General features: G+C 47.2%; 1 protein-coding gene across 3 annotated transcripts in view; it reads left to right on the plus strand.

Annotated features, from left to right (window-relative positions):
* The window catches only part of GAREM2 (GRB2 associated regulator of MAPK1 subtype 2), a 450933-nt gene that overhangs the window by 257392 nt on the left and 166631 nt on the right, over positions 1 to 26910 (plus strand). The gene's annotated exons all lie outside the window — the stretch shown is intronic.

A 26910-nucleotide genomic window follows, 5' to 3' on the forward strand; every position in this document is an offset into this window, starting at 1 on the left:
CAGCATTCCGTCCATCATCTGTTTTTTTTGCATTGGTCACAATCAGGAGCCCTGGCAGAGCTGTATGTGAACCATGGACTGGAGTCCGGGCAATGGGGGTCACAATCAGGAACCCTGGTAGAGCAATATATATACCATGGACTGGAGTAAGGGCACTAAGGAACAGGATCATGAACATTGGCAGAGCTGCACGTAAACCGTGGACTGGAGTAAGGGCACTGGAGTTCACAATTAGGAGCCCTAACAGAGCTGCATGTAAACCATGGACTGGAGTAAGGACATTCGAGTTCACAATCAGGAGTCCTGGCAGAGCTGTATGTAAACCGTGGACTGGAGTAAGGGCCCTGGAGTTCAAGAGCCAGGGCAGACGTCTATTGAAATCATGGACTAGATTGAGGGCACTGTGGGTCAGGGCAGAGGCTGGATTAGGGCTGTATGAAAACATGGGCTGGAGTTAGGTAAAGACATTGCAGGTCACAAGTTGAGGCTGTGCAGGGACGCATTAAACGGCGGACAGGTGTAAAGGCATTGAAAGGTAGGGAACGGATGTAAAATGGAGTAAGTGCTCTGCAGGTCAGGAGTAGGGCTATTTGGAAACCACATACTCAAAAAAGGTTGAAAACCATGGAGTGGGGTATGGGCCTTGGAGGTCAAGGGTCAGGACAAGGGCAGAGCTGGGTGGAAGTCATCAGCTGGTGTAAATGCACTCCCTGACGCCCGCCCCAGCACCAGCAGGGGTGTGTGGAAATCAGTCTCCAGTTAGGACTGGGGTGAGGGCACTATTGGTCAGGATTAGGAGCCGCGTGACAACCAGGGCTGGAGTAGGGTCGCGTGAGGCAGTCACGTGAGGGCAAGGGCAGTGCTGGCTGGAAGCCATGGAATGGAGTAAGGGCCCTCTGGATCAGTGCTGGGGCATGGATCTCTGAAGAGCACGGACTAGAGGAATGGCACGGAAAGCCAGGAGCCTCCTCGGGGTGCCTGAGGACTGGTGACGGGTAAGGGCACTACGGGTGAAAGCCCCACAGGCTGGAGTAAGAAGCTGCAGGTTAACACCAGGAGCTGCACATGCCAGCCTGTCTAGGGTCTGAAGCAGGGCCCGGCTGGGGCTTGGGTTCACCTTTCTTTGAGAGCCCGAGAGGATCTTGTGGTGTAAACCACTGCCAGGATTCAGTGGCTGCTGGCTCGTATTTACAATGTGGGGTGGGGGCTCAAATAATAGTAACATAAAAAAAGGCACTTACCTTAGGGCGATCTCTTCTCTCGTCGTCTCTCCTGGCTCCAAAGCGCAATGGGACCCAGGAAACTGCATTAGCCAATCCTGCCGCTGCTTTCATGCGGGTAACCAGCATGTAAACAGCATCAGGATTGGTGGGAGCGGCCTCTCTCAGCGCTCACAAGAGAGCAATGGAGGCCTGTGCTTTCTCCAACCCAGCTGTTTTAAGACGCTGGGTTAGAGATGTTTAAGGTGTGCGTGTCAGGCTGGCTGTCGCAAGACGGCCGGCCAAAGGGACATGCGCATTTCAAACAAGTGGACAGTTCCTATTCAGTAACAATTGCCCCGACCTGTCCTGACACTCGGTTCAGGACAGGATGATGAAAAATAAAATGGTAATGAAGAAAGTTTATTACCATTTTATTTTTCCGTTCTGGTGGCATTTTTTTCAGCGGGCCACAGTCCTCCGCTCTTGTGAAGGGGCCGCCTGTGCTCAGATTTCAGCCTCTTTCAGCCCAATAGAAGTAGGTGAAATCTGGGCTGTTAAAGATTGTGTAGTTTTGGCTCAAGTTGCCAATCTTTCCTCACTCACGATGTCTATTCATACAGCAGTAGGCAGTACCCTTCCTTTAAAAGGATGTAACCCTATTGTGCATGTCACCAACTTCTTTTCCTGCCCATAAGGTTTCATTTTACTTCCCCTCCGAGATGATTATTCAGAAAAAATTTGAAAACTTTTTGGATCCACTTGAACTTTTCTAGTTCGTGTGCAACTCTTCTTTTGTAATCAGTCTCCGCCCACTGGGACCCTTTGTTAGAAGTGGCCATGAGCTTTACAAGTGGCATTATACTATCAATATTCATTTGACAGCACCTTTGCCTTGTGCATGTTATCATATTTACTGCTGGTCTCCTAGTACCCTCTTTTTGGTGCATACCCCCATAGCCCCACTGCCTCTCTGGCTAAGTTGGTTCTATGCAGCTGACTTTATAGTTTAGTTTCACCCTCCACCCACTCCCCAAACAGACTTAGGGGCATATTTACAAAGAACTGGTGCAGCGCCAAAATTGACAGTGCCATGCTGAGTCAGTTGTTAAACGCAAGTGTAGGAAGCTGGCTCTGTATTTACTATTTCAAAGTAAGAAATAGTGTGCACAGAGTCCAAGGGTTCCCCTTAGAGGTAAGATAGTGGCTCTATTTTGTGGTAGTGTGGTCGAGCAGTAGGCTTATCAGAGGGTAGTGTTAAGCATTTGTTGTACACACACAGGCAATAAATGAGGAACACACACTCAAAGACTTACTCCAGGCCAATAGGTTTTTATATAGAAAAATATATTTTCTTAGTTTATTTTAAGAACCACAGGTTCAAGATTTACAGTTAATACTTTAAATGTAAGGTACTTCACTTAGATACTTTAGGAACTTTGAATGAAAGCAATATCACATACAGTCTTTGTAAAAATGGCAATAAGCTATTTTCAAAGTGGACACTGCAAAAATTAACAGTTCCTGGGGGAGGTAAGTAAAGGTTAGTTTTGAAGGTAAGTAAAACACTTACAAGTCTCAAGTTTGGGGCATAGGCAGCCCATCGTTGGGGTTTCAAAGCAACCCCAAAGTTACCACACCAGCAGCTCAGGGCCGGTCAGGTGCAGAGGTCAAAGAGGTGCCCAAAACACATCAGCACCTATGGGGAACAGGGGTGCTCCGGTTCCAGTCTGCCAGCAGGTAAGTACCCGCGACTTCGGAGGGCAGACCAGGGGGGTTTTGTAGAGCACCGGGGGGGACACAAGCAGGCACAGAAAGTACACCCTCAGCGGCACAGGGGCGGCCGGGTGCAGTGTGCAAACAGGCATCAGGTTTTAGATTGAAATCAATGGAGGGACCCGGGGGTCACTCTAGCGGTGCAGGCAGGCACAGGGGGGGCTTCTCAGGACAGCCACCACCTGGGCTAGGCAGAGGGTCATCTGGGGGTCACTCCTGCGGTGAAGTTCGGTTCCTTCAGGTCCAGGGGGCTGCGGGTGCAGTGTTGGTTCCAGGCGTCGGGTCCCTTGTTACAGGCAGTCGCGGTCAGGGGGAGCCTCTGGATTCTCTCTGCAGGCGTCGCTGTGGGGGCTCAAGGGGGGTTGTCTCTGGTTACTCATGGGCTCGCAGTCGCCGGGGAGTCCTCCCTGAGGTGTTGGTTTTCTGCAGGTCGAGGCGGGAGCGTCAGGTGCAGAGGGTGAAGTCTCACACTTCCGGCGGGGAATGTGAAGTCTTTGGAAGTTGCTTCTTTGTTGCAAAAAAGTAGCTGGTTTTGAACAGGGCCGCTGTTCACGGGAGTTTCTTGGTCCTGTAGTCCAGGGCAGTCCTCTGAGGCTTCAGAGGCCGCTGGTCCCTGTCGGATGCGTCGCTGGAGCAGGTTTTCGAAGTTGGAGACAGGCCGGTAGGGCTGGGGCAAAATCAGTTGTCGTCTTCCTCCTTCTCTGCAGGCTTGTAGGTCAGCAGTCCTTCTTCTTTCTTCAGGTTGCAGGAATCTGATTTCCTGGGATCTGGGGAGCCCCTAAATACTGAATTTAGGGGTGTGTTTAGGTCTGGGAGGGCGGTAGCCAATGGCTACTGTCCTTGAGGGTGGCTATACCCTCCTTGTGCCTCCTCCCTGAGGGGAGGGGGGCACATCCCTATTCCTATTGGGGGAATCCTCCAAATTCAAGATGGAGGATTTCTAAAGGCAGGGGTCACCTCAGCTCAGGACACCTTAGGGGCTGTCCTGATTGGTGGGTGACTCCTCCTGGTTTTTCTCATTATCTCCCCTGGACTTGCCGCCAAAAGTGCGGGCTGTGTCCAGGGGGTGGGCATCTCCACTAGCTGGAGTGCCCTGGGCATTGTGACACAAAGCTTGAGCCTTTGAGGCTCATTGCTAGGTGTTACAGTTCCTACAGAGGGGAGGTGTTAAGCATCTCCATCCAGGGCAGGCTTTGTTTCTGGCCTCAGAGAGCACAAAAGCTCTCACTCCAGGGGGTCAGAAACTCGTCTCTCAGCAGCAGGCTGGCACAGACCAGTCAGTCCTGCACTGAAGGATTGAGTAAAATACAGGGGGCATCTCTAAGATGCCCCCTGTGTGCATTTTTTAATATATCCAACACTGGTATCAGTGTGGGTTTATTATTCTGGGAAGTTTAATACCAAACTTCCCAGTATTCAGTGTAGCCATTATGGAGCTGGGGAGTTCGTTTTTGACAAACTCCCAGACCATATACTTATTATGGCCACACTGTACGTACAATGTCTAAGAATAGACTTAGACACTGTAGGGGCATATTGCTCATGCAGCTATGCCCTCACCTGTGGTATAGTGCACCCTGCCTTAGGGCTGTAAGGCCTGCTAGAGGGGTGACTTACCTATGCCACAGGCAGCATTTTGTGTGCATGGCATCCTGAGGGGGATGCCATGTCGACTTTGCCTTTTTCTACCCACCAACACACACAATCTGCAATGGCAGTGTGCATGTGTTAGGTGACTGGTCCCTTAGGGTGGCACAACATATGCTGCAGCCCTTAGAGGCCTTCCCTGGTCACAGGGTCCTTGGTACCACTGGATCCTTTCACAAGGGACTTATCTGTGTGCCAGGTGTGTGCCAATTGTGGAAACAATGGTACATTTTAGGTGAAAGAACACTGGTGCTGGGGCCTGGTTAGCAGGGTCCCAGCACACTTCTCAGTCAAGTCAGCAACAATATCAGGCAAAAAGTGGGGGGTAACTGCAACAAGGAGCCATTTCCTTACAGCAAGTATGCGCCGTATTTACAAAACTACAGCGCATCCCTGTGTATCCCCCTGTGCCAGCGTTAAATTAGCTGCCTAGCGCCAACGCAGCCACCCTTGCGCCATGGTGCGAGGATGGCTGCGTTGCGGGGGAGATTGTTTATGTGCAGGAAGGGGCACCTTCCTGCACAAAAACAATCTTCAATGGTGAATGCAGAACACATAGAAAGAGCAAAAAACACTGAGAAATTATAGTATTTCTCCTCGTTGCGCCATGCTAATGCCACCACTGGGTTGGTGTTAGATTTTGGCGCTGACTCAGATTTACGATTTCTGATAAATCTGGGGCGGCGTCAAAATGCAAAGTACGTTGCTGTGGCACGCCCCCTCCACGCAAAGTGTAAGTAAATAAGGGGCCGTATTTACAAGGCAGCGTTAAGCCACAAAAAGTGGCTTAATGTCACCCTGTAAATACGGGGCAGTGCACAGTGCCACCTAAGCATCAGAAGAAGTGACGCTCCAGTAGCCTAGGGGCATGTAAATATGCCAATTAGTACAATAAAGACAGACCAGGTAGATTATTGCTTCTCCCCTCTATCGCTCACTTAAAAAGTGAACTATTTTGTATTTTAATGAGTGGAAATGCGAATATACACCATGAACACCCAGACATGCATCGATTTACTGCTTCCAAGACAAACCTTTTAAATGTGTTTGGTTTATAATTACACCATTATGAAGAATTTGCGTATGCATATATGGGCTCAAGTGGAGTAAATCATAATTACACTACCAATTACACTAATTAATTAAGAATGATAATAACAGCAGTCAATTATTTAGTATTAGAACACTGCAACAATGAGGGCTCCACTGACGACAGTGAAGTGGCTCAGGGCCAATAATGGCTGGTATGGCCCTTGTGCTACAACATTCCAATGTCTGTCTCTCTGTTTCTCCCTTTGGTAGTTCAGAACATTCCACCTGCAGTGAGTTAAATATTCATTAATTTTATAGCCCTTCTGCTTTGGGCTTTAATGCTTGCTGAAGACCCTCAGCCTCATTATAGGCGGTCACCTGATGTGCGGGCCTATAACTCCAGTTCAAGGACTTCAACAACTGTGCTCGTCAGTGAGCTATAAGGGCATCTCTCTGGTCACTAACTCACAACACCAAACCCTTTAGCACAGTGGTTCCCAACCTGTGGTCCAGGGACCCCTGGGGGTCCGCAGAGCCTCCTCAGGGGGTCCGCAACTGCTTAGAACATTAAATAATATTAACAGATTAGGTCCACAGCTTTTAGTAATGATTCCGTGGGGGGTCCCCGGATTCCCATAATGATTCAGTGAGGGTCCCCAGGTTCAAGTAATTATAAAGTGGGGGTCCACAGAAGTCAAAAGGTTGGGAACCACTGCTTTAGCAGGTTTGATCACGACTAACACAACACTCTGCCAACCACAGACTCCCCAGTGGTGCTCGCTGTTCACAAATGCGCTTGGGCACCCCTTGACGGGGCCTGACGTCTTTAGGTATCAATGCCACTAATCCAGTCTCTGTGGACTTTAACTTTCTGAAGTATTGAATGAACAGCAAGTACATACCTGAAGGAGGGGACTCGCACCAACTAAACGAATCGCAGCCTTTCAGATTCCCCAGTCTGGAATGTCAACAGGTAACAGGCCATGCTGTCACAGGGCCAGCAAGTATCAAACCGCAGGCTAAAAAGTGGTGCGTAGATGCTATGAAACAATACAAAACATGCCTAGGACCCTAAGAGTAGCAGCTAGGAAACAAGCAAAGAGGATTTTTCTTAAATTGACGAGTCAAGATTTAAATCCACTTCTGGAGGATAATTATGTAACTTGAACAATTTCAATGAAGGATGTAAAAGGGTCTAGGAGAGCAAACTGGGACCCAACCTTTGAGGCAGCGCCTCAATCAAACTGGGACCCACTTATAATCTAGGTACAGCTGCCTCAATCAAACTGGAACCCAGTCTTTGAGGCAGCCATCTCAATCAAAGTGGGACCCAATCTTTGAGACAGTCGCCTCAATCAAACTGGAACCCAATTGTATTCTAGAGATAGCCGCCTCAATCTAACTGGAACCCAGTCTTTGAGACATCTACCACAATCAAACTGGAACCCAACTGTATTATAGAGATATGTGCCTCAATCAAACTGGAACCCAGTCTTTGAGGCAGCGCCTCAATCAAACTGGGACCGAATCTTTGAGACAGCGCCTCAATCAAACTGGAACCCAGTCTTTGAGACATCCGCCTCAAATAAACTGGAACCCAACTGTACTCTAGAGACGACTGCCTCAATCTAACTGGAACCCAATCTTTGAGACAGCCGCCTCAATCAATTGCTTACTTTTGCCCAGACTTACTTTAAGCCGGGAAGCCCATGGCTGCAAGAAAATCTGCAGAGCACAAATAGTAAACATGTGTGCATTGCCATGTCTACACAGTTGCTCTCTCAGCTAAGTGTCGTGCCACACAAAGTTCTATGTGATGACCACTGTCAAGGGCAGGACGCATGACGTGTGATGCTGCAGAAAGTCCGCGTGTTATGGGTGGGAATATTGTGCACCACAGCTTGCCCACTGCTAATTCTTCTGGCTTTGTGTGAAATCCTGGGGATGGTCCCTTTGTTGTCGCCACATGACTTCATTTTGGTGGGATAAGTTAGCTCCTGATTGCTCTGCTTCACGTCACGCAGCATCCGCGCAAATGCCAAATAAATCTGGGCCCATGTTTTCATGAAATATAGGGCAGGTATGGGAAGCACCCTAAGGCACCTAATTAAGGCGCCTGACTTTCCAGAGGTGTGGCCTACAACCGGAAGGCGTCACCTGGAAGGTTACATCCGGCCAGTGCTTAATTTGTAAACATAGAAGTGCCAGGGCCCTTGTCAGGAGGCCACTGCAGCTTGCATCACCCACTGCTCCCTCTAGTGCTGCCCGTGATAGTCCTACCACTACTAGCCATCACAGTCATACACTTGTGACAATTCAGGCCTTAAATACGCATTACAATTACTAATACATGGCGCGCAAGTTATTATAGCCTTGAGTGGCAGGTATTAGTGATTTTAACTTATATTTAATTATTAAACAACAGCTGTTGTGCTCCTCAAAAAATAAGACTAACTGCGCCACCATGTGGCAGGCTGTCATAAGTACCGGTGTTGACAATAGAGTGCTGGTGCCGAGCACCGGAAACCACCAGCTCAAATTAAGCACTACATCCAGCTGAACACCGACCATTTGACTTTGTCTGGAGCAGGTCTGTGGCCGCGGATCACTGCATGTGTATTGATCACAGAGCAGTCTGCCTTTGAAAACTGCGGAGAGTCTCGCCTTGGTCTGGTGAGACTGGCCCCAGTCGAAGAGTCCATTTGTAACTGGACCACAGTAGAGGCCGGACTGCTCTGCCTCCTCACCTCAGATGCCCAGATCAGGCCCATCAGAGGCATGGTGGTTGCGGCCTGTGGTCCCTGCCATGACTACGAAGGCACTCACAGAGCCCTTCATTCCTCCAGGGAGGGCCCATTCAAGCTCGCCCTGCTGCTTCCAAGTTTAGTGTATTGACTTTTAAGTGCCAGCACTTTAACACCACACGCACTTAAGGTATGCCCTGATGGCTAATGAGTGAATTACTCTGTACCTTAATGAGTAGAGTGGATCATATTCAACCAGAGATATATATAACAGGAGCATGGAGACTTGCATCTGCGTAATCCTATTGGGAGCAACCTTTTAAATGCATAAAGTATTAAATTAGATCATACCTTTAAAACTCTTTATGACACAGTGAACACATTGCAATGTGCATATGCATGGGCACGCTTGGAGTCTTATTAACAACAACAATGCATTATTAACCATGGTGATGAATGTAATAATGATACATTATTCAGTATTAACACACTTGAAACAAGGATTGATGAAGCAGTGCTATCAGACAAGACGGCAGTCGTGGCTCGCAGGGGTCACAGGGGGCGGGGTGACACACGGGGAGGGGGGACATAAAAAATATTGAAGAACAATAAATGTAAAGAAAAATGTACCTCGGTCCGTGCGCCACCCGTCTCCTCCGTGTCCTACGCTGCTATAGGCACAAACTCCCAGCCTGCCCTGCGGCCAATCCTGACGCTGCTCAGAGCAGCTTCGGGATTGGCTGGGAGCCTGTCCAGCCTCTCTGCAGCCCAGCAACTAGGTTGCTGGGCTGCAGAGAGCCCTGTGCGCATGTGTGTTTGGCCTGCCCAAGACGGCCGGCCAAACATACATGCGCAGTGAGGGGAGTGCACAGTGCACTCCCCCCACTACTTGCCCCACCCATTATTATCCTTTCCTTGTTAAAGGATTTGCAGCTGTTGTTGCTGGCGGTGGGGGGGTGACGATCCTCTGCCCAAGCGGAGGAGCCGCCACTGCAAGGCGGGCGAAAGTTCTGGTCTAGCGCAGCAGGGTACACAGGCCATGATTTGCTGCTGGCTGATGTTTGTTTGAAACTCCACCCTATGTGACCTGATGGTCATATTTCAACACTGAAGACCAGATGGAAAGGAGATGCTAACCAGATACAGCACAAGAGTGTTTCATTCAGTACAGTGAACTCCAGATATTCATATCAGGTCCTACTACACATCAGCTCCCAGACAAAGACCTCCATGACTCCATTACCTAAAGCCCTGAGAAAGCCCTAGGCCATCAGGCAACATGGGGCGAAACATGTGTAGCTGTGTCCCATACTTAAGAATATGGAGATTGCGAGAAACATGTTCAAACTGAAAATTAATTTGAAAATGGAAAAGTGGAGATCATCAAGAAGAATAAAATATGCCCTAATACTGTATTTCACCTTGCTGTTTTCTTATGAATTTCACACAAATGACAAAGACAAACATAAGTAATATTTTGGAACTTCAAATACTTATTGTCAGGTTGCCTAACACCTTACCTTTCTACACAGACTACAGGATAATCCAGTTCAGATACAGGGTACCCTTGAAGAGGGAAATCAAACGATAACTGAAGGAAATCTGGATTTTCTGCGAATGAGCCCTACTTTTTTGCCTTTTGTTGGACACTTTTTTGCTGGTTTTGGACTGTGCACACTGGCGCAGTGCTGTCCAATACCCATTCTATGTGTCTGGAGCTCTAAAAAATTTAGCAATTGGTTAATCCCGGACTGGAGTATTTGTTTTTCTATAAGGCTATGGTGTGGAATTTGACACCCATGGGATGAAAAGTTAACTGTCACATTTGAACTGCAGCATTTATTGTGCCATCCACTAGTGTGACAAAACAAAACATGGCTTAATCTTACTCTGTGTAGCCTGACTGCTGCAGTGTAAAACTTGCAATCGGGCCTGTGAAAATACCCTTTTTGTATGTAAAAAAACTCCTTTTAAAATATTAGTAAGAAACCCCTATGCAAATCTTGTAGCCCACAAGGTAGGATGCGTGATATTTAAAAGTGGGACATGTAGAAAAATAATATTAACATGTCCCTTCAGTGACAGGGCCCAAAAAGATATTTTCACAGTGACAGGCCCAGTTGTCCTATGTATAAAACCAGAATGCAGATTAAAATACTAATACTGCTAACTTGGGAAAGGGACCAGCTAGAAAAATAATTAAAACACTATTTTAGTAGTTATTTAAAATCCAATTCAATTGTGAAGTTGGATTTTTTTAAATAAATATTAGGGAAAAGTAAATTTTAGAAACATACTTTTTCCATGCCTGAAATTTCTGAAAACTAATTTGCATTAGCTCTCCACTTTCTACTGGTCTGTGCTCATCCTCCAATAGGTGTGGACAAGGTGTGAAATGCCTCCCAGGAGCAACAAATATGGTGATCTGATGGGCAGGGGCAGAGATGCCTCCTTTGAACTCTACAGACTACTCAGAGTGTTCCCATCCCTCTGACACCACACTGTTGACAAGTCTGTAGAGCCACATGTAACACTTACTTGGGGCACATTTGGGAGGGAGAGAACAGGATGCCAAAACAATTTGTATCGATCCCACGCCTGGTTACTGAAGGACCGTGCTTGTGTCCTACTAGACGTCTGTCCGATTTGTTGTGGGAACAGTGCCTGCTTCCTTTTAGTGTCAGATGTGGGAGAACGCTGGTGATTTCCCAGTGACACTCCCACACGCATCCCAGCCCTCAGATCCAGCATTTAGTGTGACCGAAGACCTTTACCATCTTGAAAATGCCATGATACATGGCATTTAAGGCTTGTTTGCTGTACGGCAAATGGGAAGTACTGAAAAAGTGGGTTGGGTTGACCCTACAAACTTTTACTCCACTGCTTGGTTAGGACTGAAATCCCCTCCAGCTCTGTGAACCATTTGTTCACAGCACCAGCTGTGAGACGGACATTCGAATGTTGGCGTTCCAAGCTTATGCCAGCCATTAGAAGCCCAGAGCACTTCATTGTCTTCAATGGAGTTCCCAACATTCCAGTTTTCTAATTAGAGGGACGTGAGTGGAATCACAGGTTACTGGCTCGGATTAGAGGAATATTATTCTGCAGGGGAATAATTAGGACTAGTGTGTGGTATTTGAAATCAGAAGGCAGGCATTGGATCACATTGGTGGTGGCTGAAAAAGAGGGTGGAGACCGGAGTCATATGGTGTGACTGCAATCAGTGCGGCTAGATTAGAATCAGAGGGTGTATTGAAATCAGGAGACGTGACAAGAATCAGAGGGCAAGAATTGGAATCAGATGGTGGTGGTTGGAAAAAAGAGGGTGGAGATTTGAGTCAGGTAGCTGTGATTGGAATCAACAGGGAATGATTACAATGAGAGAGTGGTCATTGGAATAAAGTGATGAAGGTGGGAATCAGAGGGCAGGAATTGGAATCAGAGTGTGATCACTAGAAAATGAAGGTGGAGATTGGATTCAGAGGGACATGATTGGAATCACTGAGGAGCAATCAGAGGGTGGTCATCAGACTCGAGAGATGGATATTGGAATCAGGGAGTACGAATTGGAATCAAAGGGTGATCACTGGAAAAAGAAGGTGGACTTAGATTTAGAGGGATGTGATTGGAATCAGCAGGGAACAATCAGAATCAGAAGATTATCAACGGAATCAGGAGATGGTGATTGGAATCAAAGGGCAGGAATTGGAATCAGAGGGTGATTACTGAAAAAAGACAGTGGAGATTAGATTCAGAGGGATGTGATTGGAATCACCAGGAATACTTAGAATCAGAGGGTGGTCATCAGAATCAGGAAATGGGGATTGGAATCAGAGGGCATGAATTGGAATCAGAGGGTGATTATTCCAAAAAGAAAGTGGAGATTAGATTTAGAGTGATGTGATTGAAATCAATAGGGAATGATTAGAACCAGAGACTTATCATTGGTATCAGGAGGTGAGGGTGGAATCAGAGGGCAGGAACTGGAATCAGAGAGTGATTATTGGAAAACGAAGGCAGCGATTGGATTCAGAGGGATTTGATTAAAATCAGTAGGAATAATTGGAATCAGAGGGTGGTAATTGGAAGTAGGAGTTGCGGACTGGATTTGGGAGAAGGTGAGTGGAATCAGAGGGCAGGCATTGGGATCACAGGGCAGTGAGTCAAAGAGAGGGAGGGAACTAGATTCAGAGGGCTGTGACTGGAATCAGAAGATGGAAACTGGAATCATAGAGCAATGGTTGTAAACAGAGGACGATGATTTGAATTAAAGAACACTTTAGTTGCAATGGAAAATCTTTGAGGAGTATCCGAACTGGCTTTGGTGTGACTGCGACAGGAGTACAGGCTTTTATCAGAAAGAAGGCCAGGGCCTAGGGTTTCTGTTCCCCACAGCAGTGCATTCTGGGACTTGCTGTTTTGGTTTACTTCAGTAGACCAGATTGGGCTATCACACCTCAAATCCATGATTTGCAAATGGAAAGTTTAAAACTGGAAGAGTTCAACCCTTGTGACATGGAGATACACTGGATTATTTACATAGCGCCTCATATCCCTGACGGGGCACGAAGCTGGAAGTGAAAACATTTTTTGTTGTGTATGGTTTGCTAGCCCTATCACAGTGGTGTAATGAAACTTGAGGGGGTACCCCTGCAAGGTACATGGAGAGGGGTCCCCTCATAATCAGTCAGGGGCTCTCAGGCCTGGGACCCTCCTGACTGTGCACACTGTATTGTGGTAAATGGGGCCCACCGGAGCTACGGTCACCCCCTCAAACACCTCCCACCATCACAGGGGCTAATGATACGCCAGTGGCCCATTAGATTGACACAACAGTTATCAATCACCACCATCGGCATGTTATCAGAGGCAGAGCGTGTGGCCGGGGTGGGTACCAGGGGCGGGGCCCACTGCCAGACTGGTCTATGGGGCATCCGGGCAATGCCTGATGAGCTGGGCTGACAGGACAGTATTTGGAACGGTTGTTTGGCTGTTCTTGGGCCGGTTTTAAGGTCTGCGGGGCTGGTTTTACTGTTGGACTCCCTGATATCAACACAAACATTCCATGCAGCAAGTGCAAATCAATGCACTCTACCACGCCTTCCAAAACACTTACACAGAGCGTCTTTATCAGTTCAAAACTGTCCCAATTCGCAAACATGGGCCACGTTTTTAGGTATCACGTTTAATACTCTGGGACACTTTTATTTGGGTGCCCAGGACTATTTTCTATCCCAGTCCGACAGTGGGGCGGGGCCAATGACGCCTAGTCTCCCCGCGGGACCAGGATTATATGCGACCCCTGAGATGCAGACATGTGCAAAGCATGTTGGTGCCTCGTTGTCGCGTGGCCTCGGACCGGACACGTGGGACAAGAGGGCAGCTAAATGCCTTAGCAGGGGCTTCTTTCCATTCACATCTCATCAATTATTTGTGACCAGTCAATGAATAAATGATTGCGGTGGAGACACCCCGCTGTGTGCACATACTAAGCACATGCTCGAGGGGAGTGAGAGTTGGTAGTTACACCACAGAGGTGAGGCGAGTGACTGTAGGGAACCGTGAAACACACGAAGCCGTGCAAAGGACGTGCAGATTAGGAAACACGGCAGAGCTCGCGACAGTCCACGTGGAACACACAACGCACGCGCGCAGGCGTCAGCGCTCGTGCTGTCTTTGAGGTACTCTGGCACCGAAAACGCTGTTTCCGGTAAAAAAGCGAAAGTTACCCTGACCGGTAATAATACTGATGTTTCTGCCGCGTCTAAACACTCAAATTGAACTTTGTCGACTTGGGAAGGATGAATGGCCGACTTCGCCCTGCCATTGTTTGAATTAGAGCTCTTCCAAGCTCACCATATGTCGGCAGCCAGGGCTTAAATTGTTGAACAAACCTGACACGATTACCCAAATTTGCAAAAAACAAGACTCTCATTGCAAGATCAAAATATTGGAGAGTTTACCTTTTATTGAATGAGTTTGTGTAGGATTATAGTTCCATGAGGTTTTTATGACGAGATTTTATTTTTGGTGCCACATTAGGGCGCCCGAATGGCATGGTAATGCCACGATTTATTATACATCGAGCAGGAGGACCCTGTAGGTACCAATAGTATAACGACCCATAAATCACTATCAGTTTTGGCTAGGTAAGATATAGAGAAATTGATAGGTGTGGGATGCTAGCGATAATAATAATTATAAGGCAGTCTATATATTAATCATTTATACATACGTGGTGCAGGGTTTTAGCATTGGCAAGCTAGAAGGGCTGTCTCCACGGACCTCGTACCCTTTAAACTCCTTCCGGAATGCCAAACCCAAGCCCCTCATAAACAAAACAGGTCAAAGTATCCAAGGAGAGGATGTGGCCCAGCAGCCAGAGCTGCTGACTTTGCAACTGGTAGGGAGCCAGGTTTGAGTCTCGGTTTCCTGCATCCAACATCCTGTGATACTGGACTGGACTGTTCACACTGGAGCAGGGTCAAGTGTGCAAAATAATCGTGGCCTGGCGTGCGGCCCAAGTAGTTTCTAGGGCTGAGATTAATTCAAGCATTCCATCCGTCACTTTTCTTTGCATGCTTTAACGTGTCACCCTAAGTGGGAGAGGTATGCCCAGATGTGGGTCCATGCACACTGACCCTGAACCGAGCAGTTCCCAGGTGATGAGCCCATAATGAGGGTGAAACCGACCGGTAACTGGGTTGCTTGTGCTAAGGGAGGATCTGGCTTGGCAGTCCGGGCTGGAGTACTACTATTGGAGCAGGGTCAAGACTGATTTGCATATGGTGGTGACATCGTGTGCGAAATAACAAAGTGGCCCGAGTAATTACCAGCGGGTTAAGTGAAGCATTCAATCCATCACTGTTTTGTATTCTGTATCACAGAGTCACTGGCATCCATCATCAAATCCTGGAACTTTCAGAATGAACTTTAGGGTACCACAAATGCTTGTAAGCGAGCCACAACCCCACTGCTGCTGTTCACTGTCCTCAGAAACACTATTTCCTGACAGGCGCTCAGTTTGCAATGGAGCACCTTTAAACCATGCATTAGTCCAAGACATGCACCATTCCTTCACAGCATGAGGCTGGCCAGTGGCTCGTGCTCTGAAGGTCATAGCAAGGTGCTTGCTTCCAGTAAGCAGCCTCTCTGTGTGCACATGCATGTGTCATGGGACAGGTGCAAACAGCCTTGTTACATGCTTCTGGATCTTAGCAGCTGGTAATTTCCCTTTCCCCTCATTATGCACACTCGTTTTAGGCTTTGGCTCATAATTCTTGAAGTAAACATTAAGTGACTTCAAATATGTGCCTATGGAAGATCATGTTTAAATTAAGGGTGGGCATTGTTTTAATTATGCCTGCATAGTGAGTAGAAAGTGGGGAACTTTTCAGAACAAGTGAGAAGCTTCCTATCTTTGCCAGAGGCCAGTGTACTTCCCCTCTTACATTTCAGCAGACTGATGTCCCAAGCAAAATTAACAACACAAGAGGCTGCAGGTGAATGCATTTTCCCACTATCACCTGAGTGGTGAAACACGTGGCTGCTCACCCCCTCTCCTCCCGCTGCTATACAGTGCAAGACAGCAGTCAGAATTCCTATTGTGTGAAGTTGTGTTAGTAGGATGCACCGTAACAGCCCACAGCCCCCAGACAGTGAAGGGGCGCTCTGCACATTTCCAGGCTCGCTGGCCTGCTCCCAGCTAAATAAATCCTGCGCTCAGCTTTCGGGTAGCAGCGTCCCGGCTAGGGCGCAACTAGACCTGAACTTTGGGAGGGGCTAACTGAACAACCAATGGCGGCATTGCTAACACTTCAAACAGTGGGCTGGAGCTATCCTTTGAGCCAATACAATAAAAAAGAGGGATAAGTTGTGCATTTTTAACAAACTCCTCCAACATATTACAATCACAAAATTCGTTTAGTGGATTTGACAGTGTTTATAGGCTACAGAGTTCTTCAAAAGGGAATGAATAGTATGACAACTAAAAAGTAATTTGAACAGATTTCAGTACAAAGCAATTTAGAGCAAGTTTTCACAAAGCTATTTCAAGATACAGCCTTCTTTGACAACTCCTTCTGTGAAATGACTGTGAGCTCAAGACATATTTTTAAGTCCATCTTCAGAAAGATGTTCCCGTCTGACTGTTGACCAAAGATAGATTTTCAAGTTGGTCATCAGGACTTTGCACCATGTGATCCCACAAACTAGCAAATCTCAGATTCTTAGCTTGGTGGGTTAACACATCTGATTTGGGGATGTTTGGCTCCTAATGCATGACATTGTGTAATAAACCAGCTTGTAGCTGTGCTAACTCATGGGTGTGGGAGAGAGTTGCAATGATAGACGCGGCTGCACAAGCCAGTACCTGCCAACTATAGAGTGATCTAGGTATAGATACCTTGAATACGGTGCTAGGAAAGTGCACAGAGCAGAATGGAGCTTCCCTTGGGAGGTGCAAACTCAGGGATTCAGAGACTTACAAGGCGAAAACTGTATTCAAACAACTCCTAAACACCCTCTGTGGAAGGAAAAAGCCATGTGAACTTCAGAGTACAAAGGGGCCTACAGTACCCAGAATACACTTCAGTTAAGGAAACAATTACCTGGGATGAGTAAAGCAGAAAGGCTTTGGACGGGCTGGGGCTATAACTAGAATAATTGATCAACCTGATGACAAACTATATCATTTTTTTAAAGTTTCTGTTCAAGAGGTGCTTGTGTTATAACATGCTCAAAGCATTAAGAAAATAAAGCAAAGCAAGATTTCTGTTACATTTGCAAAGGGTTAGGAAAGTGTTATACAAATGACAATACACACTGCTTGTGTTTCTGGTGCTGAGCACCAGCACTTATTTTTGAGGGTCGGCACTTATTTTTCTGCCTCAAGCATTTACTGTGAGCAAAAGACACATATGGGAAAGATGGAGGAAGAGAAAAACAAAAAAAGCGTCACGATGGCAGAAAGCTGCAAGAGTGAGGTGAGGCAGCAGGGAGTGGCTGTAAATGGATTGAAGAGGCGCGAGATGGCTTCAGGATTATGTTGCCTCAGTATTCTATGCTTGCGCATTTATTCGCAGCAGCCGCAAAGTTAAAGAGGAGGGCTTTGGGCACCGGCATGTTTTTATTTACAAATTAAGCACTGACAATACAATACAACATCAATGTCTCTGCCTATTACAATCTGATGACCTCCTGGTACTATTGCAAGTTGCACAGTACAGGTGGGGTGCAAATTCGGCACCAGTAAATATAAGTACGGTAACAACGCACGGCACCATGCAACTATGAGTTAAACGCACCAGCACCATGCAACTATGAGTTAAACCACAAGGAATGGGGAATTACTGTCTGGACCCAGATGTACCAGGTGGTGTTCCGCATGTTTTTTTTCCTTTTCTGTGAGGTTTAATGCACACATTTACCACCCGCTTTGAGAAGGTGGTAAACGTGGACAGGGGGCTCTTCTAAGGCTGGACTGTAGGGAGGGGAGGAAGAGCTTGAGGGAAGGAGTGGAGAACGTTTCCTGGTGAGGGAGAGCAAGTAATGCTCCCTCCCCGGTGCCTTGTCTGAGGTTCGGGCAGGGTTATGGAAGGGGTCGTGCTACAGTGTACTTTTCCCAGCCACTTTACCTGTGGGGTGTTCCAGATGGTAAAATCAGATTTGCTGTTCTAGTAAATACAGGTGAAGGAACATCTAACCCATTACAATTGTGTGGAACACAATTCTACACAGAGGCTCGTGTCTTTTATAGGCACCTTGCAAATGGACTGATTAGAAAGAGACCGTGCAGCACCATGAGGCACTAGAAGCAATTAAAAAACAAAGCCTCCTCTTCCTGTAAATGCCTTTTGGGTGACTTTGGTGGTTATTTTTAATATGCCTACGATATCTTAAACACTAAGGGGCATATTTATGAGAAACTGGCGCATTGGTCCTGGTGCGCCACAACTCTTGCATCCCCTTTGCCCCACCTAAAGATGCAATTTTTGCTCCGTATTTACAATACGGCACACCATGGCAGTTGTTACCACAACAGCATCACAATTTTTGATGTTATTGTGGTGCTTTGCTGCACTAGTGTCAAAAATGTTGACGCTAATGCAGCAAAGCACAGGGAGGCCCATTGGTTTTAATGGATGCGTCATTTTAACGCCTGCCTTGAGCAAGTGTTAAAAATGTTGGGAAAAATGATGCAGTGAAATCTAGTAAATGTTACTGCGCCATTTTTTTGGGGCCTCCCTGCATCGGAACACCCCCCCTTGCATACATTATGCCTGGCAGTTGCATAATGTGCCGCAAGAGGTTGAAAAGTGGTGCAATGCATGCATTGTGCCATTCTGTAAATCTGGCGCTGGGGAACGGCTACCTTAGCATCAAAAATATGACGCTATACCGGCGCTAGGGAGGCACAAGGGGCTTGTAAATATGCCCCTAACTGTCTGCACATTTTGCTGCTCACAAATACTGTAATATAATTTTATTTTAAAATAATGTCTTGCATATTCACAGGGTTTTATTGGCAGGGTGAGGCCTTGTAGCACTATAAATACTAGTCACTATTCCACAGTGCACCAACCATTCCACAGTGCACCAACCAGGATATTCTCATTCTCTCTCTCTCTCTCTCTCTCTCCCCCCCCCGCCCTCCCGCTTCAATAATCGTATTAACCAACTGAGCTTTCCTAACTTCAATGATTTAGTTCAACTGCGTTCATTTTTTCTTAAAGTGTGTGCTGTATATTACGTATGTGTTTACCTGAAGGCGAAAGGCAATACAGTTGTCACCCAGTATTTCTTTTAGGCACGTCTCGGGCGCCTTCCTGCCTCCTTGCACCCAGGACCACAGCTCCCATACATTTCTTTATCCACCTCAATCCCTGGATGAACTCTGAACTAACTTGTAAAAGCCTGTCCTTGAGACCCATCTCCAGGGCATCTCAGCACAGGAGCTGGAGAATTATATGTGTCCTAAAAGCTGCAGCTGCCTGGCCACTGGTGGAACCTCACCTTTGTTCAAGGGCCCTGGGCTGAATAGGGCCCCCCTCGATGTTTATGCCCCCCCCACCAATAGATCTGGAAGCGGTGGTGGCCCTTTTATCCCAGTGGCCTTCGAGCGCCTGGAAGCGGTGTCCAATGACGCGCATCCACCCCCCGTACCTGCGCCCTCCACCCGCCCTGAGTGCAGCTGCTGACAGCCGGGTCTTCCTCCCACATTCACGGCTCCTGTGACCGGCAGAGGGGAAGCATTGATTAGCGCAGGCAGGATCGATAGCAGCTGCCTGCTAATTGGTTAACGCGGGAGGACATTGGATTTGCTGCAGTCTGCAGACAGAGTGACGCAGCAGGCACCGGGGGCGCGTGCACGTGTCTGCCTGCCTACCCTGGCAGGTGTCCGAGTGGCACATCCCAAATGTGCGCCAGCGGTGCCCGCGGCCCTCATCCAAGCCAGGGAAATGCCCCCTTCTTCTCCAGTCAGCTAGCCAGAGACAGACATAACTATGGTGCAATGGGCCTCTCGCACACCTTGTTCACGGTGCCACTGCACCTGTTGTACTATCCATAGCTGCTGTCTGTGCATACGTTCTATGTGTGTGTTGCTGTTGTAACACTGTGGGGCATATTTACGAGAACGTGGCGTATAGGTCCCGATGTGCAACTTTTCTTGTGCCCCCTTCACCCCACTACAACACCATGGTTACGCAGTATTTACAATATAGCGCACCATGGCGCTCTTACCACAACAGCGTCAACATTTTTGCGCAAAAAGTTTGGAGCTAATGCAACAAAGCACATGGAGACCCATAAATTATGCAGTGGTCTTCAAACTGTGGGGCGGGCCCCCCTAGGGGGGCCTCAAGTGATCCCAGGGGGGCGGGGGGAGCGCCAGACTCTGGCCAAAAGAAGCATTACACAGATGACAGTGTTTTGTTTTAAGCAGAAACATGCTATTGCATTTTACAAAAAGGTAACAGTACTTAACTGCAATGTTTAAATACGTCTAGACGTATTTAACCATTGCCATCTTTATAAATTATTTGTGAAAAATTCTGAGCGGGCCCAATGATTTTTATTTTTCAACTGGGGGGCGCAGCATTAAAAAGTTTGGAGACCCCTGCTTTAATGCTTGCCCTAAGCAGGCGTTAAAAATGATGCTAAAAATGGCGCAGTGAAATCTTGTAAATTTCACTGTGCCATTTTTTCTGGCCTCCCTGCATTCAATCAATCAATCAATCATGGTATTTATAAAGCGCGCTATGTACCCGTCAGGGTTTCGAGGCGCTGAGGGGGGGGGGGGAGCGCTGCTGGATTAGCGGTCGAAGAGCCAGGTCTTGAGGAGCCTTCTGAATGTGAGGAGGTCCTGGGTCTGGCGAAGAGATGTGGGGAGAGAGTTCCAGGTCTTGGCGGCGAGGAAGGAGAAGGATCTGCCGCCGGATGTCTTGCGCTGGATTCGGGGTACGATGGCGAGGGCGAGGTTGGCGGATCGGAGTTGACGTGTTGGAGTGTAGAAGTTGAGTCTGGTGTTGAGGTAGGAGGGTCCGGTGTTGTGAAGTGCCTTGTGAGCGTGGGTCAGGAGTTTGAAGGTTATCCTCTTGTCTACCGGGAGCCAGTGGAGTTCCTTTAGGTGAGGGGAGATGTGACTTCGGCGAGGTATGTTGAGGATCAGTCGGGCGGAGGCATTTTGGATACGTTGGAGGCGTTTGATGTCTTTGGTTGGTATGCCTGTGTAGAGTGCGTTGCCGTAGTCAAGTCTGCTGCTGACGAGGGCCTGGGTCACCGTCTTTCTGGTTTCTGTTGGAATCCACTTGAAGATTCTGCGGAGCATTCGAAGGGTGTTGAAACAGGAGGAGGAGACGGCGCTGACCTGTTTGGACATGGTGAGGGCGGAGTCCAGGATGAAGCCGAGGTTTCTTGCGTGGCTGGCAGGGGTGGGTGGGAGTCCGAGGACGGAGGGCCACCATGAGTCGTTCCAGGCCGAGGGAGTGCGTCCGAGGATGAGGACTTCCGTCTTGTCGGAGTTGAGTTTCAGGCGGCTGTTGTTCATCCAATCGGCGATGGATTTTAGTCCCTCGTGGAGGTTTGTTTTGGCGGTGAGCGGGTCTTTGGTCAGGGAGAGGACGAGCTGGGTATCGTCGGCGTAGGAGATGATGCTGAGGTGGTGTTGGCGGGCCAGTTGAGCGAGGGGGGCCATGTAGACGTTGAACAACGTGGGACTGAGGGAGGATCCTTGGAACGCCTCCTTGCATACATCATGCCAGGCGCAGGCTCGATGTGGTGCAACGGGTTGCAAAGTGGTGGAATGCACGCATTGCATCACTTTGTAAATATGGCGTGGGGGAATGGCCACCTTAGCATTATAAAAATGACCCTAAGGCGGCGTTAAGGTGCCAAGGGGCTTGTAAATATGCCCCTATGAGTGAGCAAATCGATTTACAATTGTGAATTCACATTTTGAAAATTGCAAACATGAATTTGCTCTCGTAGATTTTTCAATCTGCATATCCAAGTTAAACTTAGGTGCACAAACGTCGTTGTAAATGGGACCCGGCTTGCCACGCTTGTGTCCCTATACATTAGGCCTAGGGTTTCCAGATACCTCCTTGTCATCGGGAGCTCAGTTATCGAGTCCTAGTCATGTAATTAACAACAAAATGGAACATGCTGGTTGTAGTTCTAATTAACACCAATGAAATCAATTCATCAAAGTTCCCTATGGGGTCACATTACAAACAGTGCACGGGGGATGCAAGGGGTGTATGCGCCCATTCTCTGCACCCCAGGGCAATGTAGTATTACAGAAGGGTCTGCAGGCGCTTACACGGCCCAGTCTGCAACAGAGATAGGGCTGGCACACATAAAGCACTGGTGCAATCTCAACCAGCAATCGCTCATTTACGTGGGGGTGGTTCCGTGCGAATGAGGGAAACACTCTCTTTTCACAAGACCTATTACGGACACGAGTGCAGCAGCAAAGAGGCTGTCAGGAGGCACACGAAGAGGTGACGCGCAGTCAGTGCGCCTCCCAAAGGCACCCTCTGAAAGGGTGGGGCTCCTTGGACCACGCACCAGACATTCCCCTGCTGGCTGGTGCAGTCACTCACTACCGCTTCCTGTAGGGAATGTGGCAGGTTGGGATTCGATGTCCCCCCCTTTGAAGTGCACGGGTCTTCAAACAGCTACTCTACCTTTCACTAATGCGCTGCCCTCGTTACAGCCACATGTTCGCATCTGCCCTCGGGCAATGCATTACATGTAACAGTGTGCACTGTCCATGAATGCACTCCACGCACCTCTTCACAGGCACACACATGGGCAGTGCACCTTAAGTATAATAAGCCACAGGGATTTGTGAAAGGAAAGACCAAAACTGGTTCACTGTGCTCCTTAGTAACCTTAATTAAGTCCTGCGTGTGCAGATGCCTTTGTGGGTCAGTTCCTGGGTCCAAGCATGTTCATGTCAATACTCTAAAGAATCATTCCAATGTCCATCACAGCTCCTTCTCTATGAACATATTAATTCTTATACCCTTACACATTCACTACCATGCCCAAATAAATTCTCTTTCACATCCAACGCCCACGCTGTTCCATGCCAAATCACAACCACAAACAAATTCACCAAACAAATTCACTTCCATACTCAAACGTAATCTGTTACATGCCCACCCACACCCTCGTTCATGGCCAAACACACCCACCTTCTCGCCCAAAGAACTTCCCTTCCATGCTCAAACACAACCACTTTCTTGCCCAAACACAGCCACTTATATACCTAATCACAACTTACACATGCCCAAATTCACCCACTTCGGTGGCTAAACACACTCACTTCTGAACCCTAACAAATTCATTCCCATTCACACATGCTTCTTCTTCCATACCTATTCACACCCATTTGCATGCCCTAAACAGCCACTTTTATGCCCAATTACACCCACTTCCGTGCCCAAATACATTCACTTTAATACCCAAAGATACCCACTTTCATGCCAAAACAAACTCTTTTCCATGCCCTACCCTACCCACTTCTTTGCACAGACATATTCCTTCCTAAACCAAGACATTCACCTCCATGCCCAAACGCACTCACTTCCTTGGTAAAACAAATTCACTTCCATAACTGAACACACCCACTTCAATGGACAAATATACCGACTAATGTGCCTAGACACACCCACTTCCATGTCCAAATACACTCATACCCCAAAAAAACACTCATTCATTCCAAAACACATCTTATTCCATGGGCCAATAAATTCACTTTCATAGCCAAAGAAACCCACTCAATGCCAAAATATACCCTCGTCCATACCCAAACACACCCACAACAAAAAATATCCATTTGCAAACCCAATCGTACTGCCTTCACACCCAAACACACCCACTTCACTGCCCACAAAATGTATTTCCATACTCAAATACACCCTCTCCCGTGCCCAAACACAATCTATTCCATGCCCAAACACTTCCACCTCATTTCCCAAACAAATTAACTTTTGTTTAGAAACATCTACTTCAATGCAAAAACACACCCACTACCATAAATGGAAGAGGGAGCACACTGCCTGAAATATCAGCACATAATTAGCCCAGACACAGCCATATCTGCACCTAAAAACAATAACCTGTGCCCAAACACACCCACGTCCATGCTCAAACACACCAATTTCCCTAGCCAAAGTTACTTCTTTACCCAAACACACCCTCTTCAATGAACAAACACACCCAACCCCATTACCAAACACAGTTGCATTCATGCCCAAACACGTCCACTCCCACGCCCAAAAAATTCACTTCCATACCCAAACACACTTTTTTCCATGCCCAAACAACCCTATTTCATGCCCAAACACACCAACTTCCTTTCCCAAACAAGTTCACCTCCATACCTAAGCACACCCACTTCCATGCGTAAACACACCAAGTTTCATACCAAAACACAGCCTCGTCCATGCCCAAACTCACCCTCACCCATACCCTAAACACATCACTTCTGTGCCCGAACACACACTTTTCCATAATCAAACACACCCACTTCCATTCCCAAACACACCCACGTCTGTGCCCAAATACACCCACTTCTGTGCCCAGATAAACTCATTTTATATCTAAACAATCACACTTCTATGCCAAAATATCCTAACACACCACCTTCTTTGCACAGAGTAATTCACTCCCTTAATCAAACACCCACCTTCATGTTCAATCAAACATAATTCGATGCCCAACCACACGAACTTTCAAAACCAAACACATCCACTTCCTTGGCCAAACAAGTTCACTTCCTTACCATTACACACCCACTTTAATAAACAAATACACCAACTTCCATGCCCACACACAGTCACATCTATGTCTAAACAAACCCAATTCTATGCCAAACCACCCCTCCTTGCATTTCCATACACATCGTCTTCCATGTCCAATGCTCCAATTCATTTCCATAGGCAAACAAATTCACTGTCTCTTTCCCAAGTACCAACTTCATTTCCCAAATACAGCCACTACTTTACCCTAGCACATACATTTTTCCGCCCAGGTATACCCTTTTCCATGTCCAAGCACACCCACTTGCATGTCCAAATCACACACTTTTAACTGAAACATACCCACTTCCAAGCCGAAATAAATTAACTTCTCTAACTGTACCCAAACACACTCACTTCATTACCCAAACACACACACTTCATAACCCAAACACACTCACTTCATTACCCAAACACACACACTTCATTACCCAAACACACACACTTCATTACCCAAACACACTCACTTCATTACCCAAACACGCACTTCATTACCCAAACACACTCACTTCGTTACCCAAACACACTCTCTTCGTTACCCAAACACACACACTTCATTACCCAAACACACTCACTTCATTACCCAAACACGCACTTCATTACCCAAACACACTCACTTCGTTACCCAAACACACTCACTTCATTACCCAAACACGCACTTCATTACCCAAACACACTCACTTCGTTACCCAAACACACTCACTTCGTTACCCAAACACACACACTTCATTACCCAAACACACTCACTTCATTACCCAAACATGCACTTCATTACCCAAACACACTCACTTCGTTACCCAAACACACTCACTTCATTACCCAAACACACACATTTCATTACCCAAACACACTCGCTTCGTTACCCAAACACACACACTTCATTACCCAAACACACTCACTTCATTACCCAAACACGCACTTCATTACCCAAACACACTCACTTCGTTACCCAAACACACTCACTTCGTTACCCAAACACACACACTTCATTACCCAAACACACTCACTTCATTACCCAAACACGCACTTCATTACCCAAACACACTCACTTCGTTACCCAAACACACTCACTTCGTTACCCAAACACACACACTTCATTACCCAAACACACACACTTCATTACCCAAACACACACACTCCATTACCCAAACACACTCACTCCATTACCCAAACACACACACTTCATTACCCAAACACACACACTTCATTACCCAAACACACTCACTTCATTACCCAAACACACACACTTCATTACCCAAACACACACACACACTTCATCACCCAAACACACACACACTTCATCACCCAAACACACACACTTCATTACTGTAGGAGCCTGGACTGGCTTGTAGTGAGTACCAAGGGGTACTTGCACCTTGCACCAGGCCCAGTTATCCCTTATTAGTGTATAGGGTGTCTAGCAGCATAGGCTGATAGATAATGGTAGCTTAGTAGAGCAGCTTAGGCTGAACTAGGAGACGAGTGGAGCTCCTACAGTACCACAAGTGTCCCTTGCACAATATCATAAGAAAACACAATACACAGTTATACCAAAAATAAAGGTACTTTATTTTTATGACAATATGCCAAAGTATCTTAGAGTGTACCCTCAGTGAGAGGATAGGAAATATACACAAGATATATGTACGCAATACCAAAAATATGCAGTATAGTCTTAGAAAACAGTGCAAACAATGTATAGTTACAATAGGATGCAATGGGGACACATAGGGATAGGGGCAACACAAACCATATACTCCAAAAGCGGAATGCGAACCACGAATGGACCCCAAACCTATGTGACCTTGTAGAGGGTCGCTGGGACTATTAGAAAATAGTGAGGGTTAGAAAAATAGCCCACCCCAAGACCCTGAAAAGTGAGTGCAAAGTGCACTAAAGTTCCCCAAAGGACATAGAAGTCGTGAAAGGGGAATTCTGCAGGAAAGACACAAACCAGCAATGCAACAACGATGGATTTCCAGTCGAGGGTACCTGTGGAACAAGGGGACCAAGTCCAAAAGTCACAAGCAAGTCGGAGATGGGCAGATGCCCAGGAAATGCCAGCTGTGGGTGCAAAGAAGCTTCTACTGGACAGAAGAAGCTTAGGTTTCTGCAGGAACGACAAGGGCTAGAGACTTCCCCTTTGGAGGATGGATCCCACACGCCGTGGAGAGTCGTCCAGAAGTGTTTTCCCACCAAAAG

Source organism: Pleurodeles waltl, chromosome 5, assembly GCF_031143425.1.
Source record: "Pleurodeles waltl isolate 20211129_DDA chromosome 5, aPleWal1.hap1.20221129, whole genome shotgun sequence".
Lineage (NCBI taxonomy): Eukaryota > Metazoa > Chordata > Amphibia > Caudata > Salamandridae > Pleurodeles > Pleurodeles waltl.